The sequence below is a fragment of the Oryctolagus cuniculus genome, chromosome 8 (genome assembly GCF_964237555.1).
Source record: "Oryctolagus cuniculus chromosome 8, mOryCun1.1, whole genome shotgun sequence".
Classification (NCBI taxonomy): domain Eukaryota; kingdom Metazoa; phylum Chordata; class Mammalia; order Lagomorpha; family Leporidae; genus Oryctolagus; species Oryctolagus cuniculus.
The window spans coordinates 98,672,661-98,692,367 of record NC_091439.1 but is presented as its reverse complement, the minus strand read 5'-3'; the positions used below and the strand labels follow the sequence as shown (position 1 = coordinate 98,692,367).

Genomic DNA, 19,707 nt, shown 5'->3' with positions numbered 1-19,707 from the left:
CTTTAAAAAGCCCTGTTTCAACATTAGAAATCCCTAATCAAATGAATGGTTTTGCATAAAAATTATAACATCAAATGATAATTATATCAGAAATGTTCATAGATTTTTTTACACACAAGGTAATTAAATTAAAACTTAATAAGTCAAGTGTAAAGACCAAATGTGAAAAAAAATGAGAGGTTTTAGGAAGTAAATTATTATTGTCATTTTTTTTCAAATACTAGAAGTGCATTGAATTTAATGAGGCTAATTTTCTTATTGTCTCAGAACCACTTCAGTGAAAAAGTAGAGGCATGATATATTGCTGTCTAAATTACAGAGTCCTGAATTCCAAATAACTCCCATCCCAGGCCCTCATCCCCAGAATGCTGAATGGATTAGTTTAGGGACAGAATTAGGCATTGATTCATCATCAAAGCTCTCTGGTAATTAAAATGTACAATCAGGGGGAATCCCTTTTATTTCATTTACTACAGGGTTTTCAACCATGTTGAACTTTGGAATGATATGAAAAAGCTTTTAAAAATCTGAGTGCCACCTCCAGTTTAATTGTTCTGGGTTACTGCCTGCACATCAGGGTTTCTCAGGCCCCCACCCCATCCTGCCCTGATCCTGGATTCCAGGGGCTGAAGTGTTCACTTGCTCCAGTCACCACCAACAAATCCTAGTATGCTCTGGGTCATCTTCCAGGTATATACCTATTGCTGCAGGCTAGCACTGTTAGTGAATGGGGCTGCCTGCCCAACCTCTTTGTGGCATCCCATTGTACTTTTTGCCTTATCTTCCCAACTTCATTTCAACGCCCCTCAAGTGTGATTTACATTATCCTCTAAAATCCTTGGGACACTTCCTGTCCTCCTAACTTCGCCTGGAGCCCCCTTTCACGGGACATTGCCTTCCTTATGATTGCATAGCTAATACTCCCATCAGAGTCAACAGGTTCTCTCCAAATAGGAACAAGATGAAACAGAGGCAGGTCTTGAACCATGATAGCTTGGGAGGCATGGGGACCAGGACAGGACAATTTGGGAACCCCTTATTCGAACTTACTCTTCCAAACTCCTGAGCTGACAAACTCCTAAAGCAAAAGTCTTTCATTAATTTTCTTCAGGAAGCCTTGACAAATAGATTCCTGAATCCCTGTGGACAAAATCCTGTAGTGTCCATTGATCCACAGAAATATATTACTTCTTAATTTGATAAATCGCTCATATGTTGTCCAGGCCACTCAGGGCTCTCACACCCCACATCCGTTCTCTTGTCAACCTCAGCACCCACAGGTGACTTTCTGTGTCCTTTTATGCACACACACAGACTTCACCAACAGCTAGGACAACCTGTTTCTGCTTCACTTTAGTTTAATGGAATAAGACATTAATAAGTTGTTTTTGGTTTCTATTGTTTTCAACTTTGTGTCCATTTACTTTGTGTTGCTAGAGTTGGAGGCTCTGAAATCTAATTTCATTGAAGCTCCAAAACTGAATTTCCAAAATACACTATAGAATAGCGCACTCAAAACCAATCTGCAAAGAAGTCATTCCACAGGCCGGCACCTTGGCTCAATAGGCTAATCCTCTGCCTTGGGGTGCCAGCACACCGGGTTCTAGTCCCAGTCGGGGCGCCGGATTCTGTCCCGGTTGCCCCTCTTCCAGGCCAGCTCTCTGCTGTGGCCCGGGAGTGCAATGGAGGATGGCCCAAGTGCTTGGGCCCTGCACCCCATGGGAGACCAGGAGAAGCACCTGGCTCCTGCCTTTGGATCAGCGTAGCGTGCTGGCCACAGCGGCTATTGGAAGGTGAACCAACGGCAAAGGAAGACCTTTCTCTCTGCCTCTCTCTCTCCATTCTGCCTGTAAAAAAAAAAAAAAAAAAAAAAAAAAGATGTCATTCCACAACTGAACTACTCATCATGTAAGCTTTGTAGGTTCATGCTGAATATAAATTCTTTGAAATGCTGAATTCTACAGGTCTAGATTATAGTCTGTCTCCTTCTATTTCTTTCAATGGATGTGAAATTATTGATTCTACCTGGAGTCCTAACCAGATGAGGAAGCAATTCAGTCTTTACAGTGAAAAGCTATTAATGAGGTGATTTTTGCTATTTTGTGAAAAATGAAAAGAATAAATCCCTGCTTCTTGATTGCAGAGAAAGATGGTGTGTGTTCCTTTTCACTTTAGGCCATATACTGAACTGTGATTTTCACGCTATTTATATCTTTCATACTACCCACTAATGATAAAATAAAAAAAAGGAACAGATATTTGATAATCCTTAAAGAAAAAAAGGGTAACTTAAATGGCAGACTTTTACACACTTTCGGACAAATATATTGAAAGCTGTATCAAAATTAATAATACATTTTTGAAACATTTGCAATATGTGTAATGCCTTCATAGCCTAATACTCAAGCTCTTAGTGTGTTTAAATTTTGCCAACATATTAATTCCATATTTCAATAATTTCAATCTAAAATAAAGTTAGGCAAAGATAACTTTTATAAATTATTTGGTCACTAAAATAAATTAAAATAAACATGTAAGACTTCTCACTATCTTATGTAAGTATATAGCATCTATTTTTATACCATTGTATAAAAATTTATACAACTAAGTACATTTTGAGTAGTTTTAAGAGAAGTAAGGCATGTGGCTTCAAGAATGGTATGCTAGGGGCCGGCACTCTGGCACAGTAAGTTAATCCTCCACCTGTGGTACCAGCATCCCATATGGACACCAGTTCTAGTCCTGGCTGCTCCTCTTCCAATCCAGCTCTCTGCAATGGCCTGGGAAACAGTACAAGATGACCCAAGTCTTTGGGCACCTGCACTCACATGGGAGACCCAGAAGAAGCTCCTGGCTCCTGGCTTCAGATCACATCAACACATAACTGATCCCTGTGGCCATTTGGAGACCGAACCAGCAGATGGAAAACCTTTCTATCTCCCTCTATCTCTAACTCTACCTCTCAAATAAATAAATAAAATCTTTAAAAAATTATATGCCAGTAAATGAATAACTGTCAGGCAAAGAGAACTATATTTATATATGCATCAACATTATAAATTTTACAAATAAATAGTAGTACAATATACACCATACAGGCAATAATGTATCCCGTATTCTTCAGTCTAAATTCCATATGCACAGTTAAGTCTGAAAACATGCTTGTGTGGATTTTTGCTGAACTCTTTGTTTCCAGAGTCACTGTGCTTGCAGGTGATAAATGAATATCGATCTAACACAAATGTTGGTGGATATTTTTGTTTAAATTGATGAGCAAGATGAAAGTGAAAGACGACACTTGTGGGAATTTCACCCTTTCATCAAGGATGTTAGGGGGCTTCTTTGCTGACTTGGATAATAGTTTCTGAAATAATGGAAGAACAGATTCTCATTCCTTCATGATGTTCATAATGTTATGTCAAAAGACATAACATGCTTTTCAATTTCAACTGCATTAACAATTTTCCATTGCTTTCTTAAGTTGAGATCATAGTTTTATAAAGTTCTTCCTCAAGAGCCAGATGATGCATGCTTTGGGCTTGTTGGCCTTACCTGTTACAACTGTATTCCTGTCATCCTAGAGCAGTGTTCCAATAGCACATTACTTATTAAAACAGGCAGCTGATCCACAGATGGTGGTTTACTGATTCCTGGTTTCGATAATGAATCAAACAATAAATCAAGTCCTACTTGGTAGAAATTGCTGACTGCTATGGTATAAGTACTCTCACCATGGCCAATTTCAAGCTACCAAGATTAATTCACAGAAAGCAGAGATGGGAACAGATATTTAGTTGCAGAAGTTCATATAGTATCTGACACACACATACACAAAAAGATACAAGAGGTTTTTATAAGGCTGATAATTTATATCATGATAAAATAATGACTTAATCAGGAAATAATACATTTGGAATTTTCTTTTTACCCTTGTTTGAACACAGTTTATTTAATTGTGTTCACAAATACACACACACACATACACATAACATGAGGGGACTTCAAAAAAGCTCATGGAGTGGGTATTGAGCCTAGTGGCTAAGACGTTGGTGGCTCCCTCATTGGAGTACCTGAGTTGAATACTTGGCTCTGACTCCTAATTTCAGCTTCCTGTGAATGCAGGCCCTGGAAGGCAGAGTGATGACTCAAGTAGTTGGGTTCCAGCCACCCACATGAGATTTATGGATTTAGTTCCTGGCTCCAGTTTTGGCCTGGTGCATTATGGGCGCCTGGAAAGTCGACCAGCCAATGGAATCAATGAAAGCTAGTGGTCTCTCTTTCTCTCTCTCCCTCTCTCTCTCTCTCTCTGACTCTCAAATAAAATTTTCAAAGCTCTTGGAAAATGAAATCAAAATGTTTTTTTGTTATGTGTTTCTTTTTCTGAAGACAAAGAAAAAATGGATACATTAAATTGAGTCAAACATTAAAAATAATATGCAGATTATAAGCTTAAAAACGTCCCTCCAAGTTGAAACACAACTATAAGAAAGAGCATTTATCATAGGTGGATATGTTTATGAGGATAAAACAGTAGGACTTCTTTCACCTTTCGATGCTTTCCCCATTCACAAAGCAAGGATTATGAGCCTTACAATATGCCTCCCTCCCAGGAATATCATCAGGACAAAGAAATATCCACAGTACTTACTTAGCTCTTGACTGGGAAGGCATTTTGCTAAAAACAAAGAGACTTTTAAACTCCTTGCACAGTGTGACCTAGTGTTACAGTAAATTGCAGCATTGAATAGGGCACACACGGCGGGTATGCCAGATCCTACCTGGGCTGGCAGTTCCACTGTTTCTCACCCCATCTCTTCACACCTTCCTTTTGAATACAACCTTATGGCGAGAGCATGATGGTTTGACAGAGGGTCCAGCAGAGAAGTTGCGGGATCCTTGACTTCTATATGCTAAACTCGGCCTCAGGTAATCCTTCATGGATCGACCTTTCAGATTAACGATGGTAACTTCAGCTTTACAGCACAAATACAAACGTGCTTCTGCCAACAATAGTTTGAGGCTGATAATATTCAGTCTTCATGTGTGGGAAAATGAAAGGATAACCACAAAACCCTTTGTTTGCTAGTTGGAGAACAGAAAAAAAAAAAAAAAACCTACACTGACATATGAGTACCTGCAAAATTACCTCTAACTTATTTCAAAATGAGTTTATTTAAAAAATCTATAAGGCAGGTGTATTTAATTTTATTTTCAGAAGTGAAGTTCAAAGAAAAGCCTTTAGTAAGAAAAAGGGCTGAAACAATTTATCTTCTAAACAGTTTTGAAACAGCTTCCATATTTAGTGATTTATGAAATGATTTCCTCAATTCCAAATTCTAATAAGTTTCCCAGGAGAAAATGAAAGAACAAAACAGCAAACCTGGAAGGGGTTCTGTGAGAACAGCAAGAAAACTTTCATGGAATCACTTATTTTTTAGCATTTTGTTATTTTCTAACCCCTCTGAGAAGCTTACATAATTTCAATATAACGTGATCAGCTTCCTGTCCTGATATAAGATTTTAAACATTTTTATACTTTTGCAAAAACAAACAAAAAGCATAAATGCTGAGGTCTTTTAAGGTTCCCATCAGATAGCAAAGAGCTAAAAGCGAGAAATTGCTGGTAGCATTCTGCTGTTGTTAAAGCAGCAATAGCTAGCTATGTTGTTGAACACAAATTTTTAATTAAGGCCTGAAGTAATTTATGAGTTGTTTTTCACCTGATCAGGAGAGGGAGATTTTATCAAACATGAATGACAGATGTCAGGGCACTGGATTAAAAACATTTCCTAGCCATTTCTAGTTGAGGTAAATTTATGTCACATTTAATTTATCACTGATAACAAAAATTAAACTTTGCTTAATCTTCTTTCTGTTTGAAATAAAGGTTTGTTCTTCAGTAGAACTGGACTTGAACCTAAAAAAGTTAATTATTTTTGAATTTATAAATGTTTTATCAAATATAAGCATTATGGCTCTTCATTCTTGATTTTTCAAATTAAAAATGTTTTTGCCTCTGAATGGAGACATATCCCATGTTTTCACGGAGAAGGCTCCTAGGAGTTTAGGTTAGTCTAGAAGAGTGTACACTTCACCTCGTTAATTCTTCTGTACCTTGGAGCTCTTCAGACCACCCTCCGGTGAGAACTATTGCATCAGGTACATATATGCCACATGCCCTTAAAGGTGTTAATTTCAGGTAGAATAAAAAGATGGCGGAATAACAAAATAACTGAGGGCACTATATACATAACTGAGAAAATGGACTGGAAAATGGAGCCCAATGAAGTCTATGATATGTGTCTGGGACAGACAGTTTTGTTTTTATCCATGTCCACATGTTCAAGTCACCTATCAAATATAAATGACAATGAGGAAGCAGTTGAATTTCACAACCTCAGCATGCTCATTTAGTGGCTCCCTAGTCTATTGTACAGTAATTTTTTGATGATAAAGAAATCAATGCCAAAACCATATCCCAGCTGAAGCGTAGAAAAATCTCAGATGGAGAAGACCTAGGAATCCTCCACTAACCAGTGTTAAAACTACTGTGTTGGCCTAATCAATAGTTGGTTCATATACATGTAACAAATCACCTGCAAAATATGAGTATTTTCAGAAACTAATGGAGTAGCATTTCAATTTTAAAATGTCTAACTTTTTTTTCTGCAAACATCTGTTCTTTAAAATGCTCTGATTTTTCTGATGTAGTCTCATGACTATGTGGAATACAAACTTAGAAATGTTTTCCTAAAGCTTCACAAAGCTACTTTGTTCCTGAGCAGAAATGATTAAGTTTTCACAATATTTCTATTTCTGAGTATTGTGTTGGGAAATGAAAGCACGGGAACTACCTACACAGCCACCTTTCTCTCCTCAGTTCCTTGCATCTAGAATGAGCCACGTGACCACACCCTACCAGTGGGATGGAAGTGGAAGCAGTATGTTCCACTTCTGCCCCAAAGAGGTTAAGCAAGCCATGTGCTTCTGCACCTCCTTTTACCACATCTGTGTCAAATGCGCAGGTCCTAGGAGTGGAATTCTCCAAAGATAAAAGAACATGAGGCCCTAAACCATCACTAAGAAGACAGGTACCCATGGAACAGCAGAGACATTGAATTTCAACTAAGTAGGATATCAATTCCTATCCATTTAAGCTACTGAGATTTGTGGATTTATTTGTTAAATTTATTTGCATTCCCTTAATGACTATAACCTATAAAGCTGATTAAAGATCCATTACCTATCTAAGCTTAGATCTCCTTCTTTGTCAGTCAGAAAATTTATTGAATATTGCTATGAAGTTTATAAAATCTAAATCTTGACCTAATTTAAAAAAATTAAAATTATATCCACAAAAAAAGAGGCAAGATGGCGGAATAGGAAGGGAGCACACTGATAGTCCGGGGAGAGATAGTTTAATAAAAGTGGAGATACTGCAGGTTCAAGGAAGAGTAGGGGAGGAAACAGCAGAAGAAACTCTTCCGGAACGCGTGATTCACAGCAGACCTGCGTGGAGAGCGTGGGAGCCCACAGTTCGGGACACCAGCGGCAGACTCAACACACCAGCGCTGGAACTCGAGGTGAGCCGAACCTCAATAGCCCGAGACACCAGCAGGCAAACGGAGAGAGGAGACTAGAGGGAACGTCCCCCAGGGGGGAAAAGTTCACCTGGCTAACTAGAAGAGAGAGAGAGAAAAAAAAAAGGTGACTGGTACGGACACGGGTTTCTCTCTCTCCACTCACCTCTCAAGGGCGAGCAAGACAAAGAGCAGGCGCCATCTTGGACATACATCATAAGCAGAGCGACCTCAGGTCTGCACCGGCCCTGAGCCTAGCAGAAAAACCTGACTCTGGGTGGGGCGAATTAACAGGAGATTAGGACCTAGCAAATTTGTGGTGCTACTGAACTGAGACTGTGAAAAAAGAGACGGTGGGGGAGAGAACTCACAGAATTCACGTGAGCACTCTCCAGAGACGCTACAATTCCATAACTTTGGCAACCCAGTGGGAGACTGAAGGGGAATTTGAGCCCACTCTGAGGGCAGAACAGATTCCCTGTGTGGTCCTTGGGAAAGAGCTTCCAATCTCTGGCTCCTGTGGGTATATCATTTGCCTGCTAACTACCTCCAACTTCGTTCAGCTGTGCAGAATTACTTCCCTTTTGAATCAAAAAAAGAAAGAGAGAGAGAGAGAGAGATTTACCACGCCTAACCTGGGAGTGTCACCTTTGTCACACCAAACAGAGCTCTCAGGCCACACCCATCTCAAGCCCTAAGGCTCCATCAAAAACAGATAGTCCACTTAATCTAGAGTCATAGTATAACAAGAAAAAGCACCACAGTGAAGAAACCAAATATCTCCAATATGCCAAATAACAAACGCAAAAACCGAGGTAATAAAAACAAGGAAGTCACTATGACGCCCTCAAATGAAAAAGACACCCCAATTCAAGATTATGAAGATGATGACATAGAAGAAATGCAAGAAGCAGATCTCAAAAAATTGATAAGAACATTAAGAAGTTCTCAAAAACAAATTCTGGAACTGCAGAAATCCTTAATGGACAAGATAGAAAATCTCTCTCGTGAAAATGAAATATTAAGGAGGAATCAAAATGAAACGAAACAACTAGTACAACAGGAAACTGTGATAGTGACTGAAGTGAAGAATTCAATAGATCAAATGAAAAACACAATAGAGAGCCTTACAAACAGAATGGGTGAAGCAGAAGAGAGAATATCGGACTTAGAAGACAGAGAACAGGAAAGGATACAGTCAGGCCAAAGAAAAGAAGAGGAAATTAGAAATCTAAAGCATATTGTCGGGAATCTTCAAGATACTATTAAAAAAACCAACATTCGGGTTCTAGGAGTTCCTGAAGGCATGGAGAGGGAGAAAGGATTAGAAGGCCTTTTTAGTGAGATATTAGCAGAAAATTTCCCAGGTTTGGAGAAGGACAGAGAAATCCTAGTACAGGAAGCCCACAGAACCCCTAATAAACACGACCAAAAGAGATCCTCACCACGACACGTTGTAATTAAACTCTCCACAGTGAAACATAAAGAAAAGATCCTAAAATGTGCAAGAGAGAAACGTCAAATTACTCTCAGAGGATCTCCAATCAGACTCACAGCTGACTTCTCATCAGAAACTCTACAAGCTAGGAGGGAATGGCGAGATATAGCCCACGTACTAAGAGAGAAAAACTGCCAGCCCAGAATATTATATCCTGCAAAGCTCTCATTTGTGAATGAAGGTGAAATAAAGACTTTTCATAGCAAACAGAAATTGAAAGAATTTGTCGCCACTCGTCCAGCCCTGCAACAGATGCTTAAAGATGTGCTACACACAGAAACACAGAAACACGGTCATCAATATGAAAGAAGGGAAAGGAAAGAAACCTCACAGCAAAAGATCACAGGGAATTCAAAGCATATATTAGAACTTATCTTTGGCAAATGGCAGGGCAAAGTTACCACTTTTCATTAGTCACATTGAATGTTAATGGCCTGAACTGTCCAGTTAAAAGACACCGATTGGCTGATTGGGTTAAGGAACAAAACCCATCTATTTGCTGCTTACAAGAAACACATCTTTCCAACAAAGATCCATACAGACTGAAAGTGAAAGGCTGGAAAAAGATATACCATGCCAACAGAAATGAAAAAAGAGCGGGCGTAGCCATCTTAATATCAGACAACATAAACTTTACCACAAAAACTGTTAAGAGAGACAAAGAGGGGCACTATATAGTGATTAAGGGATCAATAAAACAAGAAGATATAACAATTATCAATGTATGTGCACCTAACTACAGGGCACCGGTTTATCTAAAAGATTTGTTAACGGACTTAAAGGGAGACTTAGACCCCAATACAATAGTACTGGGGGACTTCAATACTCCACTCTCAGAAATAGACAGATCAATAGGACAGAAGATCAACAAGGATACAGTAGATTTAAATGACACTATAGCCCAAATGGATCTAACAGATATATACAGAACTTTCAATCCTACAGCTAAAGATTTTACATTCTTCTCAGCGGTACATGGAACCTTCTCTAGGATTGACCACATACTAGGCCATAAAGCAAGTCTCAGCAAATTCAAAAGAATTAGAATCATACCATGCAGCTTCTCAGACCATAAAGGAATGAAGTTGGAAATTAGCAACTCAGGAATCCCTAGAGCATTTGCAAACACATGGAGATTGAACAACATGCTCCGGAATGAACAATGGGTCATAGAAGACATTAAAAGAGAAATCAAAAATTTTCTGGAAGTAAATGAGGATAACAGCACAACATACCAAAACTTATGGGACGCAGCAAAAGCAATGTTAAGAGGAAAGTTTATATCAATAGGTGCCTACATCAAGAAATTGGAAAGGCACCAAATAGATGAGCTTTCAATTCAACTCAAGGATCTAGAAAAACTACAGCAAACCAGACCCAAATCTAGTAGGAGAAGAGAAATAATTAAAATCAGAGAAGAAATCAACAGGATTGAATCAAGAAAAACATTCCAAAAAATCAGCCAAACGAGGAGCTGTTTTTTTGAAAAAATAACAAAATTGACACCCCATTGGCCCAACTAACTAAAAAAAGAAGAGAAAAGACCCAAATCAATAAAATCAGAGATGAAAAAGGAGGCATAACAACAGACACCACAGAAATAAAAAGAATCATCAGAAATTACTACAAGGACTTGTATGCCAGCAAACAGGGAAACCTATCAGAAATGGATAGATTCCTGGACACATGCAACCTACCTAAATTGAACCAGGAAGACATAATAGAAAACCTAAACAGACCCATAAATGAGTCAGAAATTGAAACAGTAATTAAGGCCCTCGCAACAAAGAAAAGCCCAGGACCAGATGGATTCACTGCTGAATTCTACCAGACATTTAAAGAAGAACTAACTCCAATTCTTCTCAAACTATTCAGAACAATCGAAGAAGAGGGAATCCTCCCAAATTCTTTCTATGAAGCCAGCATCACCTTAATTCCTAAGCCGGAAAAAGATGCAGCACTGAAAGAGAATTACAGACCAATATCCCTGATGAACATAGATGCAAAAATCCTCAATAAAATTCTCGCCAATAGAATGCAACAACACATCAGAAAGATCATCCACCCAGACCAAGTGGGATTTATCCCTGGTATGCAGGGATGGTTTAATGTGTGCAAGACAATCAATGTGATACACCACATTAACAGACTGCAGAAGAAAAACCATATGATTATCTCAATAGATGCCGATAAAGCATTTGATAAAATACAACACCCATTCATGATGAAAACTCTAAGCAAACTGGGTTTGGAAGGAGCATTCCTCAATACAATCAAAGCAATCTATGAAAAACCCACAGTCAACATCCTATTGAATGGGGAAAAGTTGGAAGCATTTCCACTGAGATCTGGCACCAGACAGGGATGCCCACTCTCACCAATGCTATTCAATATAGTTCTGGATGTTCTAGCCAGAGCTATTAGGCAAGAAAAAGAAATTAAAGGGATACAAATTGGGAAGGAAGAACTCAAACTATCCCTCTTTGCAGATGATATGATTCTTTATTTAGAGGACTCAAAGAACTCTACTAAGAGACTATTGGAACTCATAGAAGAGTTTGGCAAAGTAGCAGGGTATAAAATCAATGCACAAAAATCAACAGCCTTTGGGGCCGGCGCCGCAGCTCAATAGGCTAATCCTGCGCCTAGCGGCGCCGGCACACCGGGTTCTAGTCCCGGTCGGGGCGCCGGATTCTGTCCCGGTTGCCCCTCTTCCAGGCCAGCCCTCTGCTGTGGCCAGGGAGTGCAGTGGAGGATGGCCCAGGTGCTTGGGCCCTGCACCCCATGGGAGACCAGGAAAAGCACCTGGCTCCTGGCTCCTGCCATCGGATCAGCGCGGTGCGCCGGCCGCAGCGCGCCGGCCGCAGCGCGCCGGCCGCGGCGGCCATTGGAGGGTGAACCAACGGCAAAGGAAGACCTTTCTCTCTGTCTCTCTCTCTCACTGTCCACTCTGCCTATCAAAAAATTAAAAAAATTAAAAAAAAATCAACAGCCTTTGTATACACAGGCAATGACATGGCTGAGCAAGAACTTCTAAGATCAATCCCATTCACAATAGCTACAAAAACAATCAAATACCTTGGAATAAGCTTAACCAAGGACGTTAAATATCTCTACGAGGAGAATTACAAAACCTTAAAGAAAGAAATAGAAGAGGATACCAAGAAATGGAAAAATCTTCCATGATCATGGATTGGAAGATTCAACACCATCAAAATGTCCATTCTCCCAAAAGCAATTTATAGATTCAATGCAATCCCAATCAAGATACCAAAGACATTCTTCTCAGATCTGGAAAAAATGGTGCTGAAATTTATATGGAGGCACAAGAGACCTTGAATAGCTAAAGCAATCTTGTACAACAAAAACAAAGCCGGAGGCATCACAATACCAGATTTCAGGACATACTACAGGGCAGTTGTAATCAAAACAGCATGGTACTGGTACAGAAACAGATGGATAGACCAATGGAACAGAATTGAAACACTAGAAATCAATCCAAACATGTACAGCCAACTTATATTTGATAAAGGATCTAAAACTAATTCCTGGAGCAAGGACAGTCTATTCAATAAATGGTGCTGGGAAAATTGGATTTCCACGTGCAGAATCATGAAGCAAGACCCCTACCTTACACCTTACACAAAAATCCACTCAACATGGATTAAAGACGTAAATCTATGACCTGACACCATCAAGTTATTAGAGAACATTGCAAAAACCCTTCAAGATATAGGCACAGGCAAAGAATTTCTGGAAAAGACCCGGGAGGCACAGGCAGTCAAAGCCAAAATCAACTATTGGGATTGCATCAAATTGAGAAGTTTCTCTACTGCAAAAGAAACAGGAGAGTGAAGAGACAACCGACAGAATGGGAAAAAATATTTGCAAACTATGCAACAGATAAAGGGTTAATAACCAGAATCTACAAAGAGATCAAGAAACTCCACAAAAACAAAACCAACAACCCACTTAAGAGATGGGCCAAGGACCTCAATAGACATTTTTCAAAAGAGGAAATCCAAATGGCCAACAGGCACATGGAAAAATGTTCAAGGTCATTAGCAATCAGGGAAATGCAAATCAAAACCACAATGATGTTTCACCTCACCCCGGTTAGAATGGCTCACATGCAGAAATCCACCAACAACAGATGCTGGCGAGGATGTGGGGAAAAAGGGACACTAACCCACTGTTGGTGGGAATGCAAACTGGTCAAGGCACTATGGAAGTCAGTCTGGAGATTCCTCAGAAACCTGAAGATAACCCTACCGTTCCACCCAGCCATCCCACTCCTTGGAATTTACCCAAAGGAATTTAAATTGGCAAACAAAAAAGCGGTCTGCAGCCTAATGTTTATTGCAGCTCAATTCACAATAGCTAAGACCTGGAACCAAACTAAATGCCCATCAACAGTAGACTGGATAAAGAAATTATGGGATATGTACTCTTTAGAATACTATACCGCAGTAAGAAACAATGAAATCCAGTCATTTGCAACAAAATGGAGGAATCTGGAACACATCATGCTGAGTGAAATAAGCCACTCCCAAAGGGACAAATATCATATGTTCTCCCTGATGGGTGACAACTGACTGAACACCAAAAAGGAAACCTGTTGAAGTGAAATGGACACTATGAGAAACGGTGACTTGATCAGCATAGCCCTGACTGTTAATACATAATTGTTAATAATAACTTAATACATTATCCCTCTTAGTAGTTTTTTGTCTGTTCTACTTTATATGACTGGTTTAATTCTGTAATTAATACACAATTATTCTTAAGTGTTGAAATTTAACTGAAATGTGATCCCTGTTAAACATAAGAGTAGGAATAAGAGAGGGAAGAGATGTATAATTTGGGACATGCTCAAGCTGACTTGCCCCAAATGGTAGAGTTAGAAACATACCAGGGGACTCCAATTTAATCCCATCAAGGTGGCATGTACCAATGCCATCTCACCAGTCCAAGTGATCAATTTCAGTTCACAATTGATCATAATGAAAGGACTTAGAGTCAAAGGAAGCACATAAACAAGTCTAGTACCTGCTAATACTAACCGATAGAATAAATAAAGGGGAGAGTGATCCAACATGGGAAGCGAGATACTCAGCAGACTCATAGAATGGCGGATGTCCTAAACAGCACTCTGGCCTCAGAATCAGCCCTAAAGGCATTCGGATCTGGCTGAAAAGCCCATGAGAGTATTTCAGGCATGGAAAGCCAAGACACTCTGGAAAAAAAAAAAAAAAAAAAAAAAACTCTAAATGAAAGATCTCTGTGAGTGAGATCCCAGTGGAAAGAACAGGTCTTCAAAGAAGGAGGTACCTTTCTCTGAAGGGAGGAGAGGACCTCCACTTTGACTATGACCGTGTCTAAACAAGATAAGAGTCGGTGAACTCAAAAGGCTTTCATAGCCTTGGAAACTCATGACTGGTGCATAGGGAGATTACTGATGCCATAGACAGGAGTGTCAATTGGTAAAGTCAACAACAGGAGTCACTGTGCACTTACTCCTCATGTAGGATCTCTGTCCTTAATGTGCTGTACATTGAGATTTAATGCTATAATGAGTACTCAAACAGTATATTTCACTTTGTGTTTCTATGGGGGTGCAAACTGTTGAAATCTTTACTTAATGTATACTAAACTGATCTTCTGTAAAAAAAAAAAAAAAAAGAATAAATTATCAATTCCCAACTTGACTCTCACTGGGATTAAACATGACAATAGGTCTGATCTGATTTCATCATCATTTAAAAAATCATCTATTATTTTTCACTTCATGTTTGTGTGGGAGCAAACTGTTGAAATCTTTACTTAATGTATGCTAAACTGATCTTCTGTATATAAAGAGAATCGAAAATGAATCCTCATATGAATGGAAGGGGAGAGGGAGTGGGAAAGGGGAGGGATGCGGGTGGGAGAGACGATATGGGGGGGGAAGCCATTGTAATCCATAAGCCGTACTTTGGAAATTTATATTCATTAAATAAAAGTTAAAAAAAAAATTATATCCACAAAGTGATTTATTAATCTTCATCATTTTTGAGAAAAGTATCCTGTGATAGATAATTAAAATTGTAATATAACTCCCCCAATTGGATTTCATATTTGTTTCTATATTCTAATTATATGCAATATAAATATATAAATTTTCAAATTTTTTGAAGTTCTTTATATTTATTTTAGAATTAAAGTATTCAAAATACGTATTTTATTTATCTAAAGGGAACAAATTTCATATATTTCATACATACAGCTTTAAGAACATAATGATGCTTCCCAAATTAATTTTAAAATAATTTTAGAATTTGATAGGTTAAGAATGCCACATTTGGGGCCAGCAATATGGCACACCATGTTTTGCTACTGCCTGTCACTCCTACATCCCATGTGGGGTCCCAAGTCCCAGCTGTTCCACTTCCAATGCAGCTCCCTGCTGAAGTGCCTGGGAAAGCAGAGAATGATTGCCCATGTGCTTGGGCCACCCAGACGGAGTTCTTGGCCCCTGCTTCAGCCTGGAAGTGTGGACATTTTGTGTCTCAACCAATGGATGGATGATCTTGCTCTCATATGCAAGTGCGCTGTGTGTGTGTGTGTGTGTGTATGTTTATCTCCCTCTCTAATTCGGCCTTTGCCTTTCAATCTAATAAAAAAACAGAATGCCAAATTTATTAAAAATTAATCAAAAGGAAAGTAGGAAGGAAGTATGTAAGTGCTGAAATGGAAGCTTAAACACACAAAATGAGAAAAAGAAGACTTGACATAAAAGATGTTGAAGTGGTGAGAAAATACATTATAAGATGCTGATTTTTTTTAAAAAAAACTTTTATTTGTGGAATACTTATTTAGGGTCTGGGAACTTACCTAGATACTTTACAAATATTAAAATACAGGGGCAGTGTTTGGTATATTAGCTAAAATGTACAACAAAACAAACAATCCAGTTAAGAAATGGACAAAGAACATTAATAGGAATTTTTAAAAAGAGGAAATTCAAATGGCCCACAGACACATGAAAAAATACTCAATATCACTATCTATCAGGGAGATGTAAATCAAAACCTCAATGAGGTTTCTCCTTACCTCAGTTAGTACAGCTCTCATGCAGAAATCAAAATACAACAAAGGCTGATGAGAATGTGGGGAATAAGCACCCTAATACATCTTTGGTGGGAATGCAAACCAGTACAGCCATTGTGGATTACAGTATAAATATTCCTCAGAAATATGAAAATAGATCTATCATATGATCCAACAATCCCACTCCTGGGAATTGACTCAAACAGAATGAAATGAGCATACGAACGGGCTACCTGCAGCCCCCATGGTTACTGCAGCTCAATTCACAGGATACAGAATCATCCAAGATGCCCATCAACCGATGACTGGACAAAGAAAATGTGGTACACACACACACACACACACACACATATGCATCTATCTATCTATCTATCTATATATAATGTGGTATATATACACTATGGAAAACTACACAGAAGTCATAAAAAATGAAATCCTGTCTTTTGCAATAAAATGGATGCAACTAGAAACCGCTATACTTAGTGAAATAAGCCAGTCACAAAAGGACAAAGAACATGTTTTTCCCTGATCTGTGGTTACTAATAGAGTACAAAAAATTTAATGTATATGAATGAAATTGACATTTTGACTACTGATTATGGTTTACAGCTCTTGTCTCTACTGTTGAGAAACAGTATTTTTTTCTACTTACCATTTGTTGAATTATTTACTTGATGGAGGGTTAAACTTATGATTTTAAAATAAGTTGAAAGTATGTCATTGTAAAATTAAAAGAAATAATAATAAAGGCAGGAGGGGAAGGGTGGGATCATGGGCAGGAGGGAGGGTAGGGTGGGAAGTATCACTAATCTCCTAAATCTGTGTATATGTAATACATAAAATTTGTTCACATTGTACAAATTAAAAGAGAAAAGAAAAAATGATGACAAAAAATCTTCTTTCCTAAAATTGATTTTGAGTAAATTCTACCCACTGACTTAAACTTCAGTAGTCAAATATTTGTCACATAAGCATGATCCATTAGAAGCATGTAAATGCTATATTTTAGATGACCATCTTAAGAAAACAAGCCTTTGTTATTATGAACGAGGAGAGGATACATTCTGAATAGGCTTAATCATGGCTTCCTCAAAATAGAACTTTTGCACATGCATTAGAAGCCATGAAAGGAATCCTTGAGGAAGAAGGATGGTATTAATCACCTGTGTACCATCAGCGATCAGCAAATAGAACACAGTCAAAACAAAATACATGATAAATTTATCTATTATATTAAGAACACCAGAAGAACATTTATTTGTATGTGCTATAACCATGACCTCAGCTCATACTATTCTTTTACTTTCTATTATAAACCTGTTCTCATACAGTCATAAATTTTGTCAGAAGACCCACTTTTAAGCCTGCATTTTAACACTTTTTATGTTCATTCTCGGCTGAGCAACATAAGGCATGCTACAGAATCTCTCTGAAGTATATTTTTCTCACTTACACACCAGGAAGTTAAGACTTACCTAAAAGGGATGTGAAATAATTACAAATGAATGTATCTATAAAATTCTTTTAAAAATGCCTAACACCTAGTTAGTGAATAGTCATTTTTATTTTAAGCATTATTCCTACATCAGAGAAGATATTCGTCTTTTACTACTCAATTTTTGGCTCAAAATTTTTGACTGAGAATAAAATATTTAGCTATTATTCTTGTTTACAAAATCCCAGGTGGATGACAAATTGTATTTACCATTCCTGATATTTCTTCTCTTGTAAAGGCAGCTCTCCATAGCAGAATGCTGGCCAACTTTCAGAAGCATCTTGTCCATTCTCCTTCATGCAAAAGCCGATGAAATACCTACAACTCAGAGTAAATATGTCAACTATATAGCCCACAGGATCTCAAATTAATCACAAAAAGGTCCATTATTTTAAAATTTCTATTTTAAAAAATCATATTTAATTACTTATTTAAATCTCACATGCTGGAATTTCAACTTATTTGCTCTTTGTGTATTCTTAGTGGAGCAAGTAAACTACTACTCTCACTGTTGGAGACAGAAAACAAAACCATCATTTGGATAAAACAAAAAAATTAAATTATGATGATCTTAATTTTGCATATAAAGAGTTGAAATGCATATTAGTAGGAAACTAATGGCTATCTTTCCAATGTTTAAAGTTTTAAGAAAGGTTTTAGTCACTGACTTCATAAAATGTCTGAAGTTACTAAACAAACACCAATAAAAATAAATTCACCTGGTAGAAAGAGTAGAAATAACCTTTCCTATTAGGATAGGAGAGTCAGCAATCCTTGAAAACTTATTCATCCTCTTGGACCCAGGGGATGCTCAGGTAATTGAAAAAGAACTCAGTAATACTGGGTTTCTACTGGGTCAGCAATGCTGCATTTATGGAAACATTGAAACTGTAGTTAAACAATCGTGGCGCACTGCTTAGTGAGCATAAATATAATGGAAGTGCTTTTAAAGATTTTTTGTCATGCGTTTACACAAAATGAAGGAGAATTTAATGTAATGTTTAGGAATAATAATTTACCATTTAATTTATATATTTGCTTACTGCCATAAAATCAAGCTAATCAATTTAGCTCTAGGCAATGTAATCTATTTTTCATAATTTTGAATAACCTTTTTATTTTCCAAAATGCATTTTAATATATGAGTTACGTTAATTGATATCCATGTGATTAATCATAGCAGAGCTCTAGACATTTGTTAGCTTTGGAGACATTCTGCAGCAAAACAAGAAATTCATTATTGGGTGTTTGCTTCTAACCATCATGAGTGTTTGTGTTCCAAATACATTTTTAATGGAATTACTGAGAAAGAATCACTAGTGTCTAAAGATTAAAAAATGGAGGGCTTTAAGAGTGACATTTATTAAAAAAATAAACAGGTAGGTGTGGGGAGCGGGGCCCTGTGGGGAGCAGGGCCCGTCTCCTGCAACATGGCGAAATAAGTATTGAGACTGAGACTAGACTAGACTACTGAGACTATTAAGACTAACTCTATGCGCCTGATCTCCCACCATATGGCGCTGAGAGGGAGTAAACAAATCTTACACAGCTGCTTCGTTAATTAGCTGATTCCTGATCCAACCTCTGATTGGAGGAGAACAGCGTGCTCAGCACGTGGGCAGCAGAGCAGGGATTGGTAGGAGAGGACTATAAAGGCGAGACAGAAGTGGCGCGGGGCGGGACGGGGGATTTGTTTGTGCGCCACAGACATCTCACACCAAGCGCCAAAAGAATAACAAGAATGCGGACACACACCAAGTGGAATGCGGTTAGAATGTAGTTAGCACAGGAGCGAACTTGACCGCACAACGCAGAGTCATTCACTTAAACAACAGCGTCTGGTCCGGTGTCGGTCTCCAGGTAGCTCACGGAGGAGCGACAGGTAGGAAGAGAAGGAGGTGAAAGCATGAAAAAATAACAAAATATGGAAGCAGAAAATGAGTGAAAAACTATGCAGTATGCAGGAATTTCCTATGCCTAGGAGTGATGAGGAAGGGGACAAAACAAGTGACAGAAGAAACAAATGCATTTATGAATTACATTAC

At 38.3% G+C, this 19,707-nt stretch overlaps 1 long non-coding RNA gene across 1 annotated transcript in view; it reads right to left on the bottom strand.

Annotated features, from left to right (window-relative positions):
* Positions 1–18,661, bottom strand: part of LOC127483206 (uncharacterized) — a 35,387-nt gene extending 16,726 nt beyond the window's left edge. The window contains exon 1 of the long non-coding RNA XR_007909275.2: positions 17,873–18,661. This is a non-coding gene — a long non-coding RNA (uncharacterized lncRNA). The remainder of the gene's footprint in view (positions 1–17,872) is intronic.
* Positions 18,662–19,707: the final 1,046 nt, after the last annotated feature.